The 9606-nt window shown below is 37.8% G+C and overlaps 1 long non-coding RNA gene across 1 annotated transcript; it reads left to right on the top strand.

Annotated features, from left to right (window-relative positions):
- The first annotated feature begins 2443 nt into the window (after positions 1-2443).
- On the top strand, positions 2444-7943 carry LOC111097529. The gene is made up of 2 exons (XR_005364254.1): positions 2444-3755; positions 7549-7943. It is a non-coding gene; the product is annotated as an uncharacterized LOC111097529 (long non-coding RNA).
- Positions 7944-9606: the final 1663 nt, after the last annotated feature.

The raw sequence follows: 9606 nt of genomic DNA, 5'->3' as shown, positions 1-9606 counted from the left end.
AAAATTATCAAACCGATATGAAAATAAACTCCTCACCAGAACAAAACTCAACAAAGAGGGAACAAAATCCAAATGCTCAAGAACTTGATATCCGTATGTCCACTTTACATTAATGATAAAAATGTTTCCAAATTTGCCCCAGTTTATAAACTAACAGATCCAAGAAGTTCAAGAAACTCAAGGTCAGGTAATAAAAAAGAAAGCCATGGCAAGGGCCATCATAATAGAAGTAAGTAGGCCTGCAAAAGAGCAGATAAATGTGACCCTAAGGAAAATAAAAATCAATAACTATGGACTCAGAAATAAGACAATGGAATTAGAAAGACCTTTAAAAGAACAATTATACACATACTAAAGAAGCTAAAAGAAAATATGAAGACAATGAAGAAAAAAACTAAGGTCTCTATAGCAAAATTAAGATTATAAAAAAAGAAACATGGAAATTATAGAAGTATAAAATATAATACTGGAATGAAAAAAAACTCAATATATTGTTTAGCTGGTTAGACACTGCAAAATTAAAGATCGGTGTCCTTGATTCCTCAAAAAAATGAAACATAAAATTATCATGTGATCTGGCATTCCACTTTTAGGCATTTACCCAAAAGAAATGAAAGTAGGGAGTCAGATATTTGTACACTCATGTTCATAGAAGCATTCATTATTCATGGTAGCCAAAGAGTGGAAGCAACCCAAGTGTCTATTGATGGATAAATGGATAAACAAAAGATGGCATATAAACCCAATTAGTATTGTTCAGCCTTAACAAGTACAGAAATTCCAGGATGACTGGGTGGCTCAGGGGTTGAGCATCTGCCTTCGGTTCAGGGCATGATCCCGGGATCCTGGGATCAAGTCCTGCATCAGGCTTCCTATAGAGAACCTACCTTTCCCTCTGCCTGTGTCTCTGCCTCTCTCTGTGTCTCTCATGAATAAATAAATATTTATTCATTAATCCCGGGACCCCAGGATCATGCCCTGAGCCAAAGGCAGACACTCAACCACTGAGCCACCCAGGTGCCCCTATATGATTCCACTTATATGAGGTATCTAGACTACTCAAATCGGTAGGGACAGAAAGCAGAATGATGGTTGCCAAAGGCTAGGGGAGGAAGCAATGAGGAGTTCATATGGAATGGATACAGACTTTGAGTTGAGGATGTTCCAAAGATGGATGGTGGTAATGGTTGCAAAACAATGTAAATGTACTTCATGCCATAGGAGTTTACACTTAGACATGGCTAAAATGGTAAGTTTTATGTTACATATATATATTTTTAATGTTCTAAGTGAGTAGTCTCTGGGTAGTCAGATTGTGATTTTTTCTTTTTCTCTTCTTTATTTTGTAAATATTAGATGATGGAAATATAAGGGAAAAACTGAAAAAAAAAAGAGACAAAATAAAACAGAAGAACTATGATTTTTATAATACTCCCTAATATATAGAGTAGGATTTACACCCAGTACATATGGATGTAAATGTCAGAAAAAGATTAACACTAAAGGATAATATGTAGAGTTGGAGTAAACGTGATAGAATGAGTGACTTGATTTTAAGATTCCAGAGGTACAGCAAAGTATTGCTTTGTTTTTGTGTTTTGTTTAGCTTTTGCATAATAAAAGTTCTATGACTTAAAAAGAATCCATAAATGTGAGAGCAATAAAATTTATCCAAAATGAAGCAGAAAGAGAGGGGGGAAAAAGAGGTAAAAACCTGCCCTGGTTTATGGCTCAATGACCTATGGGACTCAAACAATCATGTGTCTGTGTAATCGGAGCACCAGAAAAAGGAGCTTAGTATCTTTAGAGACAAAAATGAAAATTTTTCTAAATTTGCTGAAATATATAAACTAACAGATTCAGGAAGCTCAGTAAAACCCAGGAAAAGTAAATGGAAAACAAATCATGGCAAGACACAACATAAGCTGCTAAAAAAAAAAAAAAAAAAAAAAAGTGAGAAATAAAACCTTGAAAGTATGGGACAAGGGTTCATTATACACAGGAGGCAAGAAAGTCTGTTGACTTCTTAGCAGAAGTACTGAAACCTAGGAGACCAACACTGTCATCTTTGAAGAGTTAGAGGAACAATAAGAACACAAAAATCTGTTGGCCTGGAGTCCTATATTTTGTAAAATAACATTCTTTAACATAAAGACTTTCTAGAAAGGAAAGGCGATAGAATTCATTGCCAGCCAAACTGCATCACAAGAAATGTTAAGTGAAGTTCATTAGGTTGAAGGAAAGTGATAACCTATGGAAACATGTCTACACAAGGCATGAGGAGTGACAGAGGAAGCCTCATGTGTTAATGCACAATTTCCAGTTTTTCTTCACCTCCTCGGTGACCATGATGTTCCAGATAATTGAGGCTTTGTAAACACTATTCTTTGAGAGAAGTTAGCCTCTCCCCCAGCCAGATAACTTTTGTCTGGTTAAGTCCTAGTCATCCTGTGATCAATTCAACAGTGACTTTATCTACGAAGTCTCTCCCTATATTCCAAGCTGTATTTCGGTTCCCTGCTGTAAGGTCTACATTTTATTCTCTTCTTATTTATTTCAGTTTATAATTATACCACTTTACAAAGATATTTAATATTATTATTATCATTTCAGGTGGCTCTGTCTTCTTCCACTAGAAAACATGTTCCATGAAGATGGGAAGCATTTGGCTTTGGTTCATTGTTTTATATCCATGGGTTATATAGTTGATATTTAGTAAATATTTGTTGAATGAATTCATGAATGAAAACTGAGAGTTGATAGGAAGAATATATTCAAGTCTAAAGGATCAGAGTTAATAGAGTTGTTTCGGGAGAAACTCTTCAGAATACTGTGATGAACAGGAGTCTTTTAAGAAGGTGGAAATTATTAGAATGTTAAGAAGGTCAGAGCACTGGGAGACTAATGTTGAACAAGCTACCTGTGTGAATGAATATTCCAGTTTCATAGGATCATGAAGGCTCAGGGAATGGAAAAGCAAGACTACAGAGTTAATGCATGAAGTAACAAGTGAATAGATAGAAAATGTCATGAAGAGGCAATAGAGCATCCTCTAGGTGACTGGCTGTGTCCTGAAGAAATAATGATTTATATAGGGGAAAAGAAGTGGCCTTGAGGTCTTAGGAGAATGGTAAGCCTGATTCAGACCCTATGGTGTTGCAGAGTGTGTAGTTAAGAGCCTCTACTCAAAAGAGCTGCAAGCACATGATGACTTGCCCTGTAGGGCACACGGCCCAGTGTATAGGCCTCAGGGTGAGTGAGCATCATGACCACTAGGCTGGAAAGGGTCAGACTAGCCTGTGAGCTGAAAAAGGCTATGGAGATTGAGTTTGACATTGGGAAAAAAGGTCAGATCTTACTCCATTCCTGCTTGTTCAAAATATTTTCAGCTTAGGGTTAGGCAACTTCTTTAAAGCAAATTCCATGTATGAAAAGCTTCAGCTCTAATCCTAATGGAAAGTCCTTCTGGAACTTTATGGACCTAAAGGGATTTATCAGTCTTGTGAGTGATAAGATCCTTCTGTTTAATATATAAATCGCCTCTGCTGCAGATAAAATGGGAAAATGAGCCTCCTCATCTGTTAAAGGGCCCGTTCAAGTTTGCATTATGGATATTGCTCGACCAGTGGGAATCTGTGTAGAACACTGAATCCAGAAGCATTATGACGCATAAACCACTCAGCATCCAGAAGCATTATGATGCATAAACCATCAGGAGATGGTTAAATACCACTGCCTGCACTGGAGCAGAAAAGGTAGAAAACTGATTAATTTTTGGAAAGGTATCATCTGGATAAGGCATTTGGCTAGCCTGTACTAAAAGTTGAGATTTCACCATAAAACCCCGTTTAAGTCTCTCAGTTTTTGTGATAACAATACAAGTGATCTGAAGGAGGACTGTACAATGCACCCCTTCTGACATCTGTTGTCTTGTATTCCCATGTAAAACTGCATCCCTAATTATAGACATACTTTGGATTACAGACACTAAATCTCGTAGGAATCACTCTTAAAATGTCAATTCCCACAGGAAGGACTCTACATTCAATCTATCTTCAATTAACAACTGAACATGGGTTGATTTCATGGCCTTTAGGGAAAAGGGTGGGACCATGAGATCAGTTGTAAAGAATGACAGGTAGAGATTTCTGTTAAGATGTATAGGATGTTGAAGTGTCTGGCCTTGAACATGGGAGCAGCAGGTGCCCTAAGACAGGAAAATGTGCCACCAAATATTGTAATAAAGGGACTAGATTGTGAAAGAGATTGGGAGGGAAACAGTGACAAACAAAAACCTCAATTTCACTTTTATTCAGCCAGTTAGCAAATATCATTGGGCACTTTCTACATACTGGGGGATAAAATACTGAGCAAAGCAGGCAGCAATCTGTGTCCTCATGACGCATGGATCCTAGTGGGAGGAGGTAAATAATACACGAGACAAATAAGTAAATTTATTTACTTATTTACAAATAAGTAAATTTAAACCACATTTAAGTTCAAGATTTGTACTATGGAAAAAGATCAATAAGGGGATAAGGTTTGCAAGTGTAGGGATTTGGGGTAAAATTCTAAACAGGCATCTCAGGAAAAGCCTCATTGAGAAGGGGCACTTAAATAATGATTTGAAGGAAATGAGAGAATGAGCCACGCAGATACCTTAAAGAGATTTCCAAGCTGAAGAAACAGCAAATGCAGAGGCCCTGAGGCATGAGTATACCTGGCATATTCAAGGAAGAACCAGGAGACTAGTGTCACTGCTGTGAATGAACAAGAATAAGAAGAGATGAGAGAGAGGAGCAGCTCCCAATAGGACTTTGGCTTTTATTCAGTGATATGAGAAGGCACCAGAAGTTTTCCGCTGAAAAGTAATATGATCTCATACATTTTTCAAAGATGTTCTTGGCTGTTGTATTTAGGAAAAAACTATAGGGACAAAGCGGGGAGATTTGGAAGAGAGGGGTTTCTTGCAGAAAACAGAAAGATTATGTGGATGCCACAGTGCTTGCTGTGGAGGTGTTAAGAAACAGTCACAGTTGGTGTACAATTTGTAGTCAAAGCCAATAAGATTTGCTATTAGATGCAATATATAGGAGGAAGAGAAGAGTCAAGGATGATCCCAAGATATTTGGCTGAGCAACTAGACGGAGAAGAATTGTCATTTATTAGGGTAGGAAAGATGTTGGCTAGCACATAGAACGTCCAGTGTTGGCTAGAACACTGGACGTTCTTAGTTTGAGATTTCTATTCTGTGCCCTAGGGGAGATTTCAGGTAGGTAGTTGGAAGTACAAGTCCAGATTCCCAGGGAAAAGTCTTGGCTGGGATATAAATTTAAGCAACAGCAACATTTCTGCGGGAGTTTTAGATGAAAAGAGGTCCCAAAACTGGACCCTTAAACATGCCTATATTTAGAAGCTGAGAAGATGAAGAGGAATAAGCAAAGACACTGGGAAATCCTAGAAAAATAGGAGAAGAGCTAGGTGAATATAATGTTCTGAAAACCCAGGAGAAGGAAGTGGTCAACTGGGGCAAAATAATTGTCCACAGCTTGTAGAACAGATGTCGCTGGTGATTATGCTATGAGTAGCTTTGGTAGAATTAGAAAGGTAAAATCCTGCATGGAGTAATTGTAAAGAAGAATGGGAAACAAGGAATTTAAGGAAGAATATAGGCAACAGCTGGATGCCAGTCTTCAACCCGAGTCAGTGTAGGAGCATCATTAGTCCTGAGCTAGCTGCCATTCTCTTTGACTTAGGGCAGTTGGTTATCAAGCCAAAAGCATGGATTTGACCTCAAGAGGTCTTCCAACGTTCTCATTGGAATGCTCTTTCTATTTAATATCAAGGGTTGCCTGGTTCTCTACACTTTAATGAAGTGTCACAAACCAGAAAGGAAAAGAATGCACTCACAGAGTCATGAATCTAAAAAATCCCTGTTCTAAATATCAGAATATCAAACTAGAATTAGAAAATCATCTGGTTATTGACTGGAATAATTGTATAATTAACACTTTTTCCCCCCTCAGTCACCATCATTAATGGCAGAACCACATTGCTGTTATTTCCATACATCTGATCTATTTGGCCCCCCAGGGGTACCCCCGGTGGCCCAGCGGTTTAGCGCTGCCTTCAGCTTGGGGCCTGATCCTGGAGACCTGGGATCGAGTCTCACGTCAGGCTCCCTGCATGGAGCCTGCTGCTTCCTCTGTCTGTGTCTCTGCCTTTCTCTCTCTCTGTGTCTCTCATGAATAAATAAATAAAATCTTTAAAAAAATAAAAATAAAAATAAAAAATTATTTGGCCCCCCATTGTGATTTGTGTGGTGACCATTTTACTTTATAGACATTGTGCACTCATGCCATAGAGAAGCTGTTGCTAGCATTCATAGTTTTCAAAGTTTGACTTATATGCTTTACTCACCCTTACGGTTTGCTACCCACCTGCCCTACAACTGAAGCAGCCTCGTGATCCTCGTTCATTGCTGAAACGTGAACCTTCAGAGTATTACAAATGGAGATTGGTTGTGAGATTTCATGGGACTCTCAGACACACAGATTGGGGTGAAGTGAAGGCTGCATCCATCTGAGGAATGTATTTCTCATTCGGTAATATTTGACCCCAGATGAAATAAAATGTGGCTTCATCTCCAATGTAAATATTGGTCAGTTCCTATCCCATTAAGTGTTCCTGAAGACAAAGATTCTGGTCTATCAATCATAATAATACTCCCATTAGCTCTTAAGCAACATGTTTGAATAGGAAACTGCCTCTCCCTATCTCTCTCTCTCTCTTTGCCTGTTGATGATTTAGAGACAGTAAGACCTCCAGGCTTATCTTGAAAATATTTACTCAGCTTCTTTCAGTGATCATTTTAGAGCTTGCTCATGAAAGTGCATGTTTCTCTAAAGCAAAAGGTGATAGAAGATGAGGAGTGCAAAAACGCCTCTGTCTGGCCTAATATTTTGGTGGAAGGTGACAGAGGAGATTAGAAAACCAACATTGAGGAAATGTTTCTGATTATCTGCTCAGTTCAGAGACACTGAGAAAAAAGGTATAAATCTCCATCTGGTTTCATTTTATCTTCTCCTCTTCAGTCCAGATCTACCTACACTTCAGGCTTTTTTGTTTTCCTCTTCCTTTTGTTTTGTCTACTTATTCCCTTATGTTTCCGACTTATGCTTATCCTTTGAGAAGCTAACGTGAACATGGGAGTTTTAAAAAATAATGTATAAAGATAAGAGTCCATGAGTATGAAAGTCATGTTCCTTCTTTGCACCGGGGTGAACAAAAGAAGTAGATGGTTGTCGTTTAAAAGGACAATTTCAGGGATTATATCATGGGGAGGATCATGTTAGTCCTATTAGAAATGATACTTCTCATGAATTAACAGTTTTCAATATTTTATAGAAAGGATGAAAAAATTGATTATAATTAAATTATTATCATTATGTATCAAAACCTTACTTTCTCCCAGGCATGATGTTACATGATGTTAAAGTCTATGCATGGTCATCTGATTATCAGTTCAAAAATCTATCTTGCCTATAGCATGACTCTCATCTCTTAAAGAAGACAATGAGCCCAGAGAAGCCAACATATTTCTGTAGAAGACTTGTGAGCCCTCTCTGAATGGCAGGCGTCTCATTTGCTGTCTGCATGCATCAAGGATCATCATGAAACCACCGAGTCAGCTTAGCATGCAAAAGTGACCTGCCTACCACTTGTCAGGAAGGATTTTCAAATTGAAGAACAACGTTCTGAAGATTGTTGATGCAGATCTAGGACTTTGAAGTGGAATCCCCACCACACAGAAACATATTTTTTCTAACCCTTGGACATGGGGTTCCTCTTTTTATTTGAAATCCTATTCTTAAAAAAAAAAAAAAAAAAGAAATCATATTCTTGATTGTGAAAAAGGATATGAATTTGGACACTTTAGTCTTGAAGCCTAACATAAACATTTGCTGTTAAAACATGGGAGGTAACATACTTGAACATGTGTGCTAATCTTTATTTTCTCCTGCTATGTTTCTAATCTCATTTATCTCTTTTGTAAGGTAAGTAGCCTGTGTATGTAACTGGATTTTTATTTCAGCATCGTAGGCTTTTTCAAGACTTTGAAAACTCTGAAGCTATTATATTTAAAGTACTTATAGATAAGAGATCTTAGGTTATCTGACAATTCCTTGAGAAAGGGAGAGTTAATGGTATTGTCATTTTGCTTATGATTTGTTGAAAGACACAGAAGGTAAATGATATCCCACATGATAAGAGCTCATTGGTGGGAATGACAATATTAAAGCTTAAGGCTCCTGAATTCTAAATCACTTTGCCATGCAGCCATAATATTCTGAACCAAGCCAAATCAAGTAAAAGATCTGAAAAATATATATTTATGGAACAGTGCAAAGACAATGTATGTAGGTATGGGCTAAGCACTTGGAATTTTTAACAATAACATCAGAAAGATTTTGGGGGGGGGAGGAAAATAGCATTGAATTCAATGTTTGGAAAAAAAACTATAAGGCAGGTGTTGAAAAATTAAAAGATATCATAGGGAACTGGTTAATCTTTACTTTTTACTTTACATTTTTCACTGATCCAAAATGGCAATCTTGAGTTCTAGGCTCATTATCTTAAATATTTGGTGACTTCAGCATGCTTTACTGGGACACGTTCAATAGCAGGTGATAGATTTATTTTTTTTAAGATTTTATTTATTTATTCATGAGCAACACACAGAGGGAGAGAGAGAGAGAGAGGCAGAGACACAGGCAGAGGGAGAAGCAGGCTCCATGCAGGGAGCCTGACGTGAGACTCGATCCCAGGTCTCCAGGATCACACCCTGGGCTGAAGGCAGCACTAAACTGCTGAGCCACCCAGGATGCCCAGGTGATAGATTTTAAAAAAGAAAGAAAGAAGAAGAAACAAACAAACAAACAAACAAAGAAAACCCAGTATTTCCCATTCTTAAGAGTTACCTTGCCTGGACGAATGAATGAATGGTATTACCAGCTGATATTCAGTGCATGGCTGAGATAGTGTTCTGGTCAAACCACATTGCTTGGTAGGGAACTCCTTTTTTCCTGATACAATTGGAATGAGTTCAAAGAACTGGAATAACCAGGGAAGAAGAGCAGGCAACCGATTTATGAATGAAGATTAAAGGATAAATTAAAGAGGCCGATTAAATAGGCTTTGTCCAAACTGCATATAAGAAAGAGTGTGACAAGATTAGAAGGATACGTTATTGAAAAGTTTACACATTAATGAAGATGATTATATGGTGCAATAAAGTGCGTGCAGGGAACAGAAGCAAAGGTAAGAGCAGTATTAAACTCATCAAGTAGCTTTCCTACGTCCAAGACCGATTACATTCTACAATGAGCTCTCCAAGTTGATAACAGAAGCTGTTTTCTGTTTAGAGCTAGACTCAATTCAGCCCAGGATGAAGTGGTCTATCATTCAGAAGTCAGAATGAAAAACAATGCTGCTTTTTTCTCATTAGGATGGTAGATTGAAGCATATGGACTCCCATGAGATTCAAACATTTAAATTAATTCTTATCAAGAAGTTCAGGGCTTAGCTTCTTTAAGGCACAGATTC

Source organism: Canis lupus, chromosome 9 (assembly GCF_011100685.1).
Source record: "Canis lupus familiaris isolate Mischka breed German Shepherd chromosome 9, alternate assembly UU_Cfam_GSD_1.0, whole genome shotgun sequence".
In the NCBI taxonomy this organism is placed as follows: Eukaryota; Metazoa; Chordata; class Mammalia; order Carnivora; family Canidae; genus Canis; species Canis lupus.
This window is presented reverse-complemented; position numbering and strand designations above follow the sequence as displayed.